Genomic DNA, 16766 nt, shown 5'->3' with positions numbered 1-16766 from the left:
CAAAGTGGCAAAATGACTTAACGCTGGCACATTTTCGCTAGCCTTAGCCACTTCGCCGGTTAGTGAATTTGCCCCTCTGTGTTTAATGCATTTCTTGTATTTACTTGCAACTGTCAAAGATATACCCAAACATGCGCATGGTTTTGAGGATTTCAGTTCCCTCTGCACCATTTCTGACCATAGAACCAGTAAATCTGACCACTTCACCCGAAGTGGACATTAAAGCCTATGTCATTCTACCCAACAGCTCCCTGGCACTTCTGTTTCTTCTTAACCTGGTTAGTAGCATCTATACTAAGTAATTATTCATGTCCATAAAAGCTAAATCCAATAATATGCTATCTTCTTGAAGTGTCTGAGTGAAAGAGAACAAACTAATTTATTGGATCTTCAAAAAGACTATCATTACAGTTTTTTCATATACTATATCTATAGCCTTGTTATAAAATAAGGGCCTATCAGAATGTTGAGCCTTAAAGGTAGCTTGAAGATGCTTAAACCCAACATATGTGATTGCACTAGATCGATCAGCTGTGCTGTTTGGTTGCATCTGTGTAAATGGTGGCCAATGTGGTGTTTACCATTTTGCAACCTGGTAATTTCTAACATCTGTTCCACAGACAACTACTGTTTTGGTGAAAGTAGCAGTGAATTCAGCGAGAATTGTGGGTAGCCTGGAACTTAGCAGGTAAGTGTTACTAATATTTTACTTTTTCAAATGATTCACTCTAGTAAACAGTAGAACATGAATCTTTGGGAGGTGATGATGATGGAGTTTATGCGGTAACACAAGTAAATGTATAAAGCAGAAATATATGTATTCCCTAGGGAATATATATGGGGATCAGCGCCTGTGGCAACAGAAATGAGAAACAAAATATAGTGTAATACGTTCAAAAAGGGAATGTCACCCTGTGCGCTTGAATAGAAAGGTGTACTCCCCTTTTCCTTGAGCCGCTGTTAATTGAAGAAAGGAAAAAGAAAACTAGATCCACGTGAATATAAAAACGAAAAGGTGACCTTCCTTTAAAAGAAAGCAATTCAATAGTGGAGCGCCTCCATACTATGTACAGAATGCCTACTTACAAACCACTATTGTGGCAACGTGCATATCAAGATAATTCCTTTCTGATTCCTCATCCAGCTCTCCACTCCTGTTTGACTCCGAATAGGAAATAGGAACCGAGGATAGTGTGATATCGCTTTTATTAAAACATAATTAAAAACAAATAAAAATGTACACTCACATTTACCCTCCTTGGGTAATACGCATTTAGTCCCAACAAAAGTTCGAGTGCGCTCCCTCAGGGCGATTCTGCCAAAACTTTCGTGCTCCCCTGTGGTGCCTCTCCTGGGTCCAATAGCGCTCCCCAAGCGTACCTAACGCGTTTCGCTGTTACTGTAGTCAGCTTCCTCAGAGGTATAGTTCTTGTGGGTTCCTATTCCGTCTTTTAAATGTCTATTCCGGTGTTGTAACATGGCTTCTGCTTCCACTTCCGGTCCATGCGTTCCACTTGATGCGTTCCAATGCGCTCACTTCCCCTTCAGCGCATGCGATGTTTAGTTTTTTTTCTTTTATCAGGATTTACCTGATCGATCATGTTATCTTATTACATCAAAAAGTCATTACACAGTTTTGGCCCCACATTCATTGCCTATTTCAAGCATCTATCCCAACAAAGAGTTATATACATTCTTTCTAATCAAATCCACCGAAGTAAAATTTGGATGACAGGGGATCTTGGGAGATGTAGTTCCTTACAGGTCCCCTTCATTCAAATTTAAACTATCCCTTGTTCTTACTACTTCCTCGTTCTTTCTCCCATATCTTTCACCTATTTGACTGCATATTGGTATTTTCTTAGTTTCTCCTTTTCTGTTGTGTATTTAACCCTTCAGTTTACGGTGCAAAGTTCTCTTAGGGTATTTCTACTGTAAGGTGTCTTCAATAAAATACTGTTCAAATTTTGGTTTCATTTCTTAACCCTATATATTCACCATTCTACTTTTTTTCTTTTTTCAGTTTTTTTGGTTTTCTTTGCTTTCTTTTTACGATGTTTATAGAAACGCCCTTAGATTTATATCTATATTTAACCCTCGTGGGGCGAGGGTCTGCATTTTGTAAATCCATTTACTCTCTTCTTGTAGTGTTTTCTTTGTTAGGTCACCCCCTCTCCAATCTCTTTTTACTATGCTTATGCCCCAAAACCTTAGGTCCTTAGCTTTCTGGTTGTGATGTTCTTTGAAGTGTTTCGGCACACTGTGATTTTCCACCCCTTTTTCTATATTCCTCACATGTTCATTTATTCTATCCCTTAGTTTTCTATTGGTTTTTCCTATATACTGGAGACCACAGGGGCATTCTAGACAGTATATTATATTTTGTGTCGTGCACTTCATGCAATGTTCGATGTTATGTTTGCTTTTTGTGGCGTTTGATACAAATTGTTTTTTTTTCTTTCCATACTTGCAGGCTTTGCATAATGCGCATGGAAAGAAACCCTTCCATTCCTCTTTTGGTTTTTTGTTTTGTGTTCTGTCTGTTGGAATGAAATTTCTTACTAACATTTGACTTAAATTATTCGCTCTCTTATAAATTACTCTAGGTTTCTGTGGGATTTTTCCTTTTAGTAATTCATCCCCTTCTAGGATGTTCCAATGTCTATTCAAAATTCTTTTTATTTCTTGTGCTCCTGTAGTGTAGGTTGTTATGAATGACAATCCCACTTGTTCATCAGTTGTTATTTTTTTGGGCTTTTCTTTTAATAGTTCTATCCTCTCTGTTTCTTTTAGTTTCTCCCTGGAAAGAAACAGAGAGGATAGAACTATTAAAAGAAAAGCCCAAAAAAATAGCAACTGATGAACAAGTGGGATTGTCATTCATAACTACCTACACTACAGGAGCACAAGAAATAAAAAGAATTTTGAATAGACATTGGAACATCCTAGAAGGGGATGAATTACTAAAAGGAAAAATCCCACAGAAACCTAGAGTAATTTATAAGAGAGCGAATAATTTAAGTCAAATGTTAGTAAGAAATTTCATTCCAACAGACAGAACACAAAACAAAAAACCAAAAGAGGAATGGAAGGGTTTCTTTCCATGCGCATTATGCAAAGCCTGCAAGTATGGAAAGAAAAAGAAACAATTTGTATCAAACGCCACAAAAAGCAAACATAACATCGAACATTGCATAAAGTGCACGACACAAAATGTAATATACTGTCTAGAATGCCCCTGTGGTCTCCAGTATATAGGAAAAACCAATAGAAAACTAAGGGATAGAATAAATGAACATGTGAGGAATATAGAAAAAGGGGTGGAAAATCACAGTGTGCCGAAACACTTCAAAGAACATCACAACCAGAAAGCTAAGGACCTAAGGTTTTGGGGCATAAGCATAGTAAAAAGAGATTGGAGAGGGGGTGACCTAACAAAGAAAACACTACAAGAAGAGATGATGGATTTACAAAATGCAGACCCTCGCCCCACGAGGGTTAAATATAGATATAAATCTAAGGGCGTTTCTATAAACATCGTAAAAAGAAAGCAAAGAAAACCAAAAAACCAGAAAAAAGAAAAAAAGTAGAATGGTGAATATATAGGGTTAAGAAATGAAACCAAAATTTGAACAGTATTTTATTGAAGACACCTTACAGTAGAAATACCCTAAGAGAACTTTGCACCGTAAACTGAAGGGTTAAATACACAACAGAAAAGGAGAAACTAAGAAAATACCAATATGCAGTCAAATAGGTGAAAGATATGGGAGAAAGAACGAGGAAGTAGTTAGAACAAGGGATAGTTTAAATTTGAATGAAGGGGACCTGTAAGGAACTACATCTCCCAAGATCCCCTGTCATCCAAATTTTACTTCGGTGGATTTGATTAGAAAGAATGTATATAACTCTTTGTTGGGATAGATGCTTGAAATAGGCAATGAATGTGGGGCCAAAACTGTGTAATGACTTTTTGATGTAATAAGATAACATGATCGATCAGGTAAATCCTGATAAAAGGAAAAAAACTAAACATCGCATGCGCTGAAGGGGAAGTGAGCGCATTGGAACGCATCAAGTGGAACGCATGGACCGGAAGTGGAAGCAGAAGCCATGTTACAACACCGGAATAGACATTTAAAAGACGGAATAGGAACCCACAAGAACTATACCTCTGAGGAAGCTGACTACAGTAACAGCGAAACGCGTTAGGTACGCTTGGGGAGCGCTATTGGACCCAGGAGAGGCACCACAGGGGAGCACGAAAGTTTTGGCAGAATCGCCCTGAGGGAGCGCACTCGAACTTTTGTTGGGACTAAATGCGTATTACCCAAGGAGGGTAAATGTGAGTGTACATTTTTATTTGTTTTTAATTATGTTTTAATAAAAGCGATATCACACTATCCTCGGTTCCTATTTCCTATTCGGAGTCAAACAGGAGTGGAGAGCTGGATGAGGAATCAGAAAGGAATTATCTTGATATGCACGTTGCCACAATAGTGGTTTGTAAGTAGGCATTCTGTACATAGTATGGAGGCGCTCCACTATTGAATTGCTTTCTTTTAAAGGAAGGTCACCTTTTCGTTTTTATATTCACGTGGATCTAGTTTTCTTTTTCCTTTCTTCAATTAACAGCGGCTCAAGGAAAAGGGGAGTACACCTTTCTATTCAAGCGCACAGGGTGACATTCCCTTTTTGAACGTATTACACTATATTTTGTTTCTAATTTCTGTTGCCACAGGCGCTGATCCCCATATATATTCCCTAGGGAATACATATATTTCTTCTTTGGACTTTTTTTTTTCAGCTGAGGGACTGTGAAGGGATCGGCAAGAAATACTTAAAGGACTGACATTTTTTACTAATTTGCAGTGTAAGCAATATATGTTTTACAAGTAAATGTATGCCCCAGCAGAGGTTTTTTTGCTTTGGTGCTCAGAGCATTAAGAAGCATGCTTATTTTTGTTTTTCTCCCTTGATCCTGGTTCTAGGGTAGAGATACAGCTGGTACATTCAGAGGTTGGACTCTTCTCAGTAAGTGAAGGGGCACAGTTTGTATATATCACATATGTTGACCCTGTATTATCAGAACTTTCTAACTCTCAGGCTCATAGACTTTTACTTCCTAATATTGGTCTTGTTACCCTCTTCCCTGATAAGCTTCACATCTCTGTTGCTTTACAGCTTTTTTCTCTTAGACTCCATAACCTCTGCAGCACTTACTTCTCAACTTCTTTCTTGACTTCTCTATTTCCTTTCTCTACCATGTTTATTTGTGGTTCCTTCTTGGCCCCCTCCCAAGGTCCCAATATTTCTGCAGTTGATGGTAAGATACAGGCTGTAAACTGTCTATCAATAAACTAACCTCCTCTTTTTCCTGTGTGTGTTTTTTTATGTATTTTAGGTAGCAATATTAAATACAGCAGGGAACTATTACATCTCAAGCATACTCTTGAGGACAATGGTATGTATTTGATTTTTTTTAGCGAAGATCCCATATACATTGCAAAATGCTTTCACTTTGGCAGTGTTATTTCCAAGGAATAATTGTGCATACCATGCCCTCCTAGGCACATGGTTACTGAGTCAGCAACAGGGATAACAATGCAACCTGGGCTGCAAGACTTGGAGCTTACGTCTAGGCAGGTCCTGTAGTAGCTTACAAGTTGAATCAAACATTTGTCCTTTGCTCTGAATTGATCTGCAAAGTCAAACTATGTAGTAATTATGATTCATTGTTTGAGCCAACACTTATGAAAAGGCTCACACAATTTGCAGCTTTAAATATGGCCAGAGCAAGTGGGGCCTGGTACAAACAGTCTATCTGTGCACCCCCATATATACATATGGTCATATCTTAACTGGGACACTTAGATGCTATGTGGATATATGGCCCAACATAGGTTTTTCAACCCACCTGGTTGTACTGCTACCAGCTCTCCAGCTCAGAATTTCAATCGCAATCTGATTGCTAGCATCCAAATGACTATTACAACCAGAATTGTCGCTTCACAGAGCATTTGTTTTTGAGATGTTGGTATCAGTGACAAACATTTGTAAGCTGAAAATAGTCAGAAAGAGAAGGCAAATACAGGGAGTCCTCTAGTTACATACACCCAACCTACATACAACTCGCACTTACAAATGGGGGCTATTGCAGTAACATACTATGGTTGGCTTGACTTTTATTAGCATTTAGTTTTAATAAACTACCTGCCCCAATCCCCTCTGGTGTGTGTTGTCTACTGCAGAGCACAGAAAGGCAAAAATAAATATGCACAGAAAGATAAAAATAAATACTATGTTAAGACAAGCATCTATCTTGTTGCATTTAATAAGTAAATGTATATGTTTCAATTTATATACAATTCAACTTCAAAACAAACCTACAGACCCTATCTTGTACATAACCTGGGGACTGCCTGTAATTCAAAAACTATATATAAAAAAAATATATAAAGAATAAAAGCCAGTTGAAAAGTTGCTTTGTTAAAAGGTGAACCACCCCTTTAGGGTCAGTCCACACGAGCAGATTCGGTGAGATTTAGTTGCCTCACGAGGAAAGTTCGGGCGACTTTGGAAAACGAAGCGCCGCATGTGCGTTAGCTGAGGCGACTTTTCATTATAGCAGATGGGAAGACACGCGAAGGCAGTTCGGGGAGATTGTTGCCCAGAAGAATAGGCGATTCGTCGCCAGGCAACTAAATCTCCCCGAATCTGCTCCTGTGGACTAACCTTTAAAATGCCAGGAATGGGTGATTTTTAGATGTGGAGATATCTGATGCCCCTGTATCTATTGGGAAACCTTGGTTTATGCCTTATGCCTCTTTATTATAGAAAACCTGCAGAAAGGATACCCACTGCCACTGCTTGATCACATTCAACTTACAGACGTCATCCTAAAGTCATGTGAGGTAAGCGGTTTTATTTCCTCTAAGACCCATTTTATGCTGTGGTGTGACAATAATATGAATAGCTGCTTGGATAAAATGCTTACTGTTTGGACTAAAACACAACCAGAACTTTGACTTATAACCACAATTCCCAGCATTCCCTGAAATCTCAACATAGCTCAGAACCACCCTGGCAGCCATGAGAACTGAGCGCTATATTATTTCTTTTTGTTTTGTTTTTTCTATACTTATAGATAGGTAAATAAAAAAAGACCCAATGTAAAATAAGCCTCTAGAAAGATCACAATTACAGGAAAGACCATCTCTTATAGACTGCATTTTAAGCAAATAATATGAAATTTGTAAAAGTATTTCCTTTTTCTCTCTGTGAAAATAAAACATTACCTTATACTTGATCCCAACTAAGATATAATTAAATCCTTGTTGGAAATCCAGAAAACCCTTGGTCTGGATCATTCTGGATAACAGATCCCATACCTGTGTGTATAAAATAAAAATAAATAACTGGGCAAATTATGTTTCACTTATTTGTCTACAACTTGTTGTTTCGGCGCTTTCTCCTTTTCGGGGCAAATGTTCAATATGGATAAATAATAAATACAAGAGGATGTCTCATAGTTACTGCAAGGAGTATGAAGAAATCTTCTTTCTTTTTCTGCAAATTTTCTATTTTTATTGTGAGTGGACGCTGCCATATTCCTTGGTCTGGATGAAACCTTCTGAATAAACTGCTGTTGGAGAGCAGCGCTCAATGTATGACCCAACTCATTCCCAATAAGAACAGCCCCATTTGGAGGCCCACAGCAGGACTATTCAGGCTATACTAATGGTAATACATAAATGGTTCTGTTTCTGCAGTTGACTAGATTTTAGGCAGATCCTCTCAGCCAAATACATACTGCATTACTATGAACCCTCATTTTATGATTTTTATAATACAATCATGTCGATTGTTTCCTTTTTCCTAATTTGCATTCTACATATGTATGTTGTTAACATAAGATGCAGTTGAAAGTAATAGAGAGCAATATAAGTTTAATATTGATTTTAACCTGTGAAGTAGGATTAAAGATAAAGTAAAAGTTCAATCTGTTAGTAGGTTTAGCTGTTTATCTTAAATTTTGAACCACAAGCTTTATCTTTGCTGAACCAAATATATGGGCTGTTTGTTTGACATGGAAAAGCAGGCAGTGGCGTAAAAAGGGGGCCCGGACTGCGGTCTATAGCCAACAAGAATCCCCCCTTCCACAGCCACTTTCTTACCTGCAGCGGGGAATCATAACGAGTCAGCACGGTGGATAGTGGGCGGGGAGTGGGCAGGGTCCAGGCCGGAAGTGAGCGGAGGCGGGTAGTGGGCGGTAGGATTGGCGATTGGAGTGCTCTGGGCCCCTCTGAAATGTGCTCATTGGGCTGCCATTGTTTTCCCACTGGCGTCACTAAGATGGCCGCTGGATACCAAAGCACATGAGCTGAAATTAACCTGCGATTCTTTATCTGTAGTTTTATGTGCATGTGGAAGACGGAGGACTGTCATTTGTGCTCCAGTCTATATAACATATAAACTGAAGGCTTATGGGAAAGTGACATAATGCAATTGGTGACTTTTTCAAGTAATCTCAGTGCCACAGGGAAAGCATGCATTACGGATATGAATTTTAAGGCTTCTGAATTCACTAAAAATTGGCTTATCTTTTGACACACTATTTATATGGGGGTTGATCTTTTAATGCTGTGGGCACTTAATTGAAAATGTATGAGTGTAATAATAATAATGCAAGTCTTTCTGTTATTTCTGTTGATTGTTGCATTCGTTCCTGAAACTATAAAATTAAAAATAAATGAACGTCTCTCTCTTTTTTTTTACCAGTTCAAGGAAGTAATGGAAGGTTGTAATAAAAAAGGAATTTGATCATAGTGATGGTGACAAGGACCCTATATGCTGAACTTTCTGTTGTTTGCCTGGTGCTAGGGTTCACCAAGTGGTGGAAAAAGTGGATCTAATGTTGGTTGTGGCTGGGGAAGAGCCAGTAGTCTTGGTAGACACCAATGACCAAGTTAGAGAAAGGGAGGATCTTCAAGAATGTTTTAAGAAACTAGGTGAAAAGCTAAAGACATACTTCTAGGGTAATTATTAATTATCAGAACTATAGGCTGTCATATGTTAGGAAGGCAGTGGGATAGTTTTAGAGAACTGGGCTGATTTTTCCATCAGCACCAGGCTCTTTGCAGCTGTAGATGAGCTGCACCTCAATGATGGTGGTGCATCTGCTTTGTGGGATGTATTTGGCTGAAGTATCATATTCAGCTGGGTTCTTTTAGATAGAGGTTGAACTGGATGTTAATGTGCCCTTTTTTCACTTTACATTATTATGTTACTATGCTCCTATGCAAAGATAGAAAGAAATCAGTAACAGAGGGGCTGACTATGGTACTTTGTAGTTGAAGGAGAAGGAAAGCCTAAAATAATAATAGACACCCACACAAATATTTCAAAAGTTGTTGTAGTGTCAATTCAACTGTATCTAGGCCAGCAAATAAGGGTTTACCCCAAGTCTTAATGACCTTCAAGTAGGGCTTGTTTGGTGTATTTAGTCTCTAAACTTTAGAGGAGCAGACAAAAATTTAACTCCAACTAACTGGTCGCAGCTAATGCTTTGAGCCCCCCCCCTAGGGAACCACAAGTCTAAATTACCCTGCACTTTATAGTTAAACAGCTAGAAGACCATGTTTATTTATGAGTCATTCCAAAAATAACCCAATTCTCAATTTTGTATACTGTATATATTAAAAAAAAATATATAAATTTTATACACACACCAAACACCTGGACTTGTATGATGTCTAATTGGCAACTAGGCAAAAACACACACGCACACACAAGTATAAACACAGCATATTTATTGTAAGTTATCACTACTGACATGAAATGTAAAAATGTACATGATTGTGGTTTATTGTAAACACAGCATTTTTTTATTTACATTTTACACAGAAATTCACAAGGCAGGGGCTTTATAAATAGGTTTGAATAACAGTGAAACCCATGATATGGAGTATTCTAAGCTGAACAAACTTGTATGTTATACAAGTTTCTGCTAATGGCATGTGTATTACAAGTCAACTGGAATTTAGAAGCTGCCAAGTTGTTCCAGGACCTGTACATATATATACCGTTTTTCTTTTTGCCTTTTTTTTTTTACACTAAATTGGTCACCAACTTTTAGAAATTGTTTGTACAGAAGGAAGACTTTAGGTTGGACACACTAAATATGATCTATAGAAGGGTTTATTAACCTATGGGTCAGGGCTACCGTTGCCAATATATCGGCTAAAAAGCTGTTTAATGCCAAAGTTAAAAATACAAGACGGTGGTGGTGGTTACATAGTTACATAGTTAAATTGGGTTGAAAAAAGACAAAGTCCATCAAGTTCAACCCCTCCAAATGAAAACCCAGCATCCATACACACACCCCTCCCTACTTTTAATTAAATTCTATATACCCATACCTATTCTAACTATAGAGCTTAGTATCACAATAGCCTTTGATATTAGGTCTGTCCAAAAAAATCATCCAAGCCATTCTTAAAGGCATTAACTTAATCAGCCATCACAACATCACCCGGCAGTGCATTCCACAACCTCACTGTCCTGACTGTGAAGAACCCCCTACGTTGCTTCAAATGTTCTTTTCTTCTAGTCTAAAGGGGTGGCCTCTGGTATGGTGATCCACTTTATGGGTAAAAAGGTCCCCTGCTATTTGTCTATAATGTCCTCTAATGTACTTGTAAAGTGTAATCATGTCCCCTCGCAAGCGCCTTTTTTCCAGAGAAAACAACCCCAACCGTGACAGTCTACCCTCATAATTTAAGTCTTCCATCCCTCTAACCAATTTAGTTGCACATCTCTGCACTCTCTCTAGCTCATTTATATCCCTCTTAAGGACTGGAGTCCAAAACTGCACTGCATACTCCAGATGAGGCCTTACCTGGGACCTATAAAGAGGCATAATTATGTTTTCATCCCTTGAGTTAATGCCCTTTTTTATGCAAGACAGAACTTTATTTGCTTTAGTAGCCACAGAATGACACTGCCCAGAATTAGACAACATGTTATCTAAAAAGACCCCTAGATCCTTCTCATTTAAGGAAACTCCCAAACACACTGCCATTTAGTGTATAACTTGCATTTATATTATTTTTGCCAAAGTGCATAACCTTGCATTTATCAACATTGAACCTCATTTTCCAGTTTGCTGCCCAGTTTTCCAATTTAGACAAATCACTCTGCAAAGTGGCAGCATCCTGCATGGAACCTATAGTATCATCTGCAAAAAAGAAACAGTACTTTCAATGCTCACCTCCAGGTCATTAACAAACAAGTTGAAAAGCAAGGGACCTAGTACAGAGCCCTGCGGTACTCCACTAACAACACTGGTCCAATTAGAAAATGTTCCATTTACCACCACTCTTTGTAGTCTATCTTTTAGTCAGTTCTCTATCCAGGTACAAATACTATGTTCCAGGCCAACATTCCTTAATTTAACCAGTAACCTTTTGTGTGGCATTGTATCAAATGCTTTAGCAAAATCTAAGTAAATCACATCCACTGCTATCCTAGAATCGAGGTCTTACCTTCTCATAAAAAGAAATTAAGTTAGTCTGGCAAGATCTATTACGCATAAAACCATGCTGGCACAAACTCATAGTATTATGATTTGCTATGAAGTCCAGTATCTTATCCTTTATTAACCCTTAGAAAAGCTTTCCTACCACTGACGTCAGACTAACTGGCCTATAGTTTTGAGGCTGAGAACGGGATCCTTTTTTGGATAGAGGCACCACATTAGCAATTCGCCAGTCTCTCGGCACTATGCCAGATCTCAATGAATCCTGAAAAGTTAAGTAAAGAGGTTTGGCAATCACAGAGCTAAGCTCGCTAATTACCCTGGGATGAATACCATCTGGCCCCGGACCTTTGTTAATCTTAACATGTTCTAGTCTCTTTTGAATTTCTTCATGTATGAACCATGCATCATAAGTTGTATTACTAGAATTGGGACTATTAAGAAGGAAACCTTCACTTACTAGTTCCTCATTTGTGTAGACAGATGAAAAATATGAGTTCAGAATCTGCACTTTTATTTTGTTTTCATCAACCAGCTGACCCCCCTATGATAGTAAGGGTCCTACCCCTTCCTGCTTCATTTTTTTAATATTAACATATTTAAAAAATCATTTAAGATTGTTTTTTTTTAACTGCTTGCTGCAGTAAAACCCTAGGAGGGACCCAAATCCGAACCTTACACTGTTTAGTGTGGGTGTCCATTAAATATTGAGATTTCCTCTTGTTGGAAACCAGTACTTTGTTTAAGTACAGGGCTTAAGGATCATTATTGCTTACTTTATGTTTTGTTTTTTTCTCATTTTAGATTGCAAGCCCTATGGGGCAGGGACCGCTTATGTCTATTAGCACATGGCACATAACTTTTTATATTATACAGTTTACCCTGCTACTTTTACTGTATTGTAAAAACAGTGCTGCATGGTTTGTATGTTCAATATCAAGCTGCAAATAAGCATCAGTAAGTAATATGGCTACCAACTTATCCCAACTTATCTGGGGAAAAAAAAGTTTTTCATATATCCAAAAGCTTTATATTTTATAGAAGAACATGAAGTCACCAGTTTTACCTAATGGCACTGATAAAATAATGCTGTTGCATCCCTGCAATCATATGGTAAATCTGATAGAAAAAATACGAACTGTTGTAACTATTATATGTGATCTATTATATGGATTTATGCTAGTTTTAAAAGAATTTTTTTTTAAATAGGATTTTTTTTTAGGAAATCAAAGAGCTTTCTGGATAATAGGTTCCTGAATAAAAGCCACTGTACCTGTATCAAGTTATAGGTACAAACCAACAGTTTAGTTAAAAAAAGCAGCAACATTAGTACTGAACTTAGTATTAAAACACAAAGACTGGCTGGTGCTTTACACCTAAATATAATATACACTGGGACTCCAGTATAAAACTGATAAAGTATGTAAAAATGTTGAAAAAGTCACAGATGCAACAGAGAGGAGAAATACAGAGAATATTATAAGAATAAAAAACACTTTAATAGTGAGTGGCTGATGACCAGAGCTGCTCAGTTCTACACACAGTCCCCCTACGCTCACAAACAAACAGAATTTGCTCTATTTTACATTCACTTCAGCTAGTTTTCCCCCACATAATGCAACATTATGCATGCTTGAGAAAGGGGTCACGCCCCGAAACGTTGCATCCGCAAATAAACGAGCAAGGTCAAATCCTGCTAGAATTATCCATGTTGTGCTGGTGTGTCTTGTATCTACACTGCTTTCGAGGTTGTCCAATTCCTCTAAACATCTAGCACCTGGAACTCATGTGACTTCGGACGGCCAGGGTGTGCGAGTGTAAGTTTTTCTTTTTTTCTTTTTTGAGGCTTTTGTTGAGCAGAGAAGGCCTAGTTTACAGCTCCTCCCCCAGGAGTGACCATCGAGTGGCCCCAGAAGTGTCCAGCCCTGTGGGGGTATTCTAGGAATAGTTGGTCACACGCAATGACCCTGTAAGGCGGAAGGAGTGATTTAAAAGTCTGGGGAAGAGCCACGAGGTGGGACGTGGGGTCGGCTGTAGGGGGCATCGGGGGCAAGCGCTTACCTGTGAGTCGTTTTGTACATGATCCCCACTCATCCGTAGGAGGTTCAGGGGGCCCAGTGAATGAATGGGGGCTGTGAGCAAGTGGGACAGCAGTTACAATGGTGGAGGAGGAGGGGATTGTGCGCGATGTCTCCTGTACAGCGCGGCAGAATGGGAATGGGCAGATGAGAATGTGACAGGATTTAGCTGGACTGCGCACGCGCAGCAGGACTTAAAACGCCTCGGATGTGGCCTCTTCCGCCGCGTCAGCAGCTGCTGCTTCCATCGCCTGCGCGCACTGACATCAATCGTGTTTCCCTCGCAGCAGCAGCAGCATTATTATTGAAGAAGCTGTAACAACAATAACAGCAGCAGCATTGAGAGAGCAATAATAACAATAACAGCAGTGAGGGAGCTGTGGAGCTTGGCTGTGTCTGTCTCACTCGCACATGTGCCGCCACCTGTAACATATGGAATTGAAGTAAAACGCACCTATGCCACATAAGGTTGTAGAACGGTACGTGTGTCACGTAATATAAGTGACTTTTACTAAGGGGCACAGAGTGTGTGCAGTCTGGCTATTTACTACATGTTAGAGAATGGAAACAAAATGCCTATTGGTTGGTATGGGATATCTGCGCTGATCCAATTGATTGTATATTAGTCACTGTGTCAGTAGCATTATAGACTAAATTCCACTATAAGAATGTGCTTGTTAGGGCAATGGCACAGCGTAGCCTGAAATTGCTTTGAAGCCTGTGTGGTTCCCAGCCTGGCAGGGTGGTGGCAAATATTTAAAAATACCCGAATCCTACTTTGCTTCTGGGATGCCCAAGGCTGCCATCAGGGGGTACAAGTGTACAGGGCCTAAAGTGCCGAAAACGTGCCACCTGAACTGAGCTACCGAAGCCACGTAAAGACCCAAAGTCATGAAAAGAGCCAAACATGAATTCTTGAAGCCACAAGTTCAGTTCTACTGAACACCAATGTGTGTTTTTTTTCTTCTTATTTTAAGCCCTGGCCACCAATGTATCATTTTAATACTCTACAGGCCCCTGCCACCATGTTTTTTTTTTAAAATATTCTCTGGGGCCCCAATTTGTTTTTTAAATTGTAAGAAGTTTAACTTATAGGGAACCCTGACCACAAATGTTTTTTTTAAAAAAACTTGTATGAGGGTCCCTTGCGCCAATGTTGTTTTTTTTAAAATATTCTCTGGGGTCCCAATTTCTTTTTTTTATCTTGTAAGAAGGACCCTGGTGCCAACTTTTTTTTTTTTAACTTATAGGGGGCCCTGACCACCAATGATTTTTTTTAAAAAAAACTTTTATGAGAGTACCTGGTGCCAATTTAAAAAATAAATAAAAAAAAACTTTTATGAGTCCCTGGCGCCACAGTTTTTCTTTTAACTTATAGGGGGGCCCTGACCATCAATGGCTTTTTATACCTTGTGTGGGGGGAGTTTACTGTTTTTAGCACTGATGTCTGTGTGGTCTTTTAACTGTTGTGTGGGATCTTGGGTGGGCATGGCTCAGGGGACCCTGAAATTTTTGTTGTACTGGGCCCTGTGATTTCTAATGGCCCTGAGGATGCCTGCTGCTCATAAAGAACACCACAGAGAGGTTCTATGGGGCAGAGCCTATAAAGTTGTCCTTTTTAAACAAGGATGCACCAACTCTGGGATTCCGTCTGGACAAATTCTAGCACTTTATACATTGTTTAGATTGGACTATTTGTTGGCCAAACTGAAGTCGTGTGAGTTTCAGGTACTGTTAGGAATGGGTCATAAAATCCAAGCATGCTTGATAAAGGGGTGTTACTCAGAAAAGTTGCATTTTCACAAATAAACCACAAAGGTTTGGCCCTACTTGCATTTGTCACGTGTGACAGTGAATTTTATTACCTTCTTTATTGTGAGGGCTCCGATCTCTCCATCATTGGGCACGTAACAATCGGAATGCCAGGGTGTGCAGATATGGGATTATTCCTGTATAACTATGAATTAAAGTGCCAGAAGGTTCGGGTCGGATGCGGGTTGTGAGAGGGCAAGTGCCTACAAGATTGGGGGAGGGCTGTGATTTTCAGTTATGTTGTATGTCTCCTTTAACTTACTTCCCATATATACCCCCAGCATAAGTCATATCCCTCTATAGTATTGCCTAAGGGAAGCCATGTGGCAGTCCCAAATTCAAATGAGCACAAAATCAATGCTTTCACAGATCACATATGCAACATCTAAACAGTGAAAGTATGGCTCAGATGCACAAATATGCTTGCCCTGGGCCATGTGCACAGATTACACCAGTTACAGTTAATGCTTATGACTGAGCACCCCCTGTGTTAAAAAAAACTACCAAGTCTTAAGGGAGAATTCACAAAAGCGTTGATAGTGAGACAAATTAAAAGTAATGATAAAATTGTCCGATTTCCCTCCATATTCACAAACCTCTATTAAAGCTTCTGTGAATTTGTCTTTTAAACAGAACAGTTTCCAGATTTTGTCTTCCATGCAACATTTTAAATGAATTTTACCAAAATTTTTCTCTGAATTTGTCTTTAGTCATTAGGTGCCTCTCAGCTGTACATTTGCCTCGTAATAATTGTTGTGCCCTTCAGAGAAGGTACCATGCCACTTTAAAGGAGAATTCAACCCCTAGCATAAAAAACCCTTCCCCCTACCCTACATAGACCCCCTCCCTCCCCCCGCAGCCTACCAGGTACACGGGGCCTAACTTTTTACTGCAGATTTGGTGCAGATTCTGTCCTCGGGAGTTCATGGCCGCCATCTTCTTTTCTTCGTTAAACTTCGGAAGCAGACCATCGTTTGTGGTGCATACGCAGTTAGAGTAATACTCCGGTCCTGAACAACTGCGCATGTGCCGAAAGTCACGAAAATTATTGGAAATTTTTGTGACATTTTCTGTGACTTTTAGAAATTTTCATGACTTCCTGTGAATGCGCAGTTGTTCGGGACCGGAATGTTACTCCAACCGCGTATGCGCCCAAAACGACGGTCTGCTTCCGAAGTTTAATGAAGAAAAAAAGATGGCGGCCGTGAACTCCCGAAGACAGAATCTGCACCGAGGGGTAAGTAAAAAGTTAGGGGCATTTGCCCCGGGTACCAGGTAGGCTGGGGTGGAGGAGGGAGGGGGGTAGGGTTTTTTTATGTTATGGGTTGAATTCTCCT

At 39.4% G+C, this 16766-nt stretch overlaps 1 pseudogene; it reads left to right on the top strand.

The window, feature by feature from the left end:
* LOC108702746 overlaps nt 1–16766 on the top strand; it is a 48140-nt pseudogene that overhangs the window by 17634 nt on the left and 13740 nt on the right.

The sequence above is a fragment of the Xenopus laevis genome, chromosome 9_10S (genome assembly GCF_017654675.1).
Source record: "Xenopus laevis strain J_2021 chromosome 9_10S, Xenopus_laevis_v10.1, whole genome shotgun sequence".
Classification (NCBI taxonomy): Eukaryota; Metazoa; Chordata; class Amphibia; order Anura; family Pipidae; genus Xenopus; species Xenopus laevis.
Note: the sequence above shows the minus strand (reverse complement) of the source record. Positions and strands in the feature narration are given on the sequence as shown.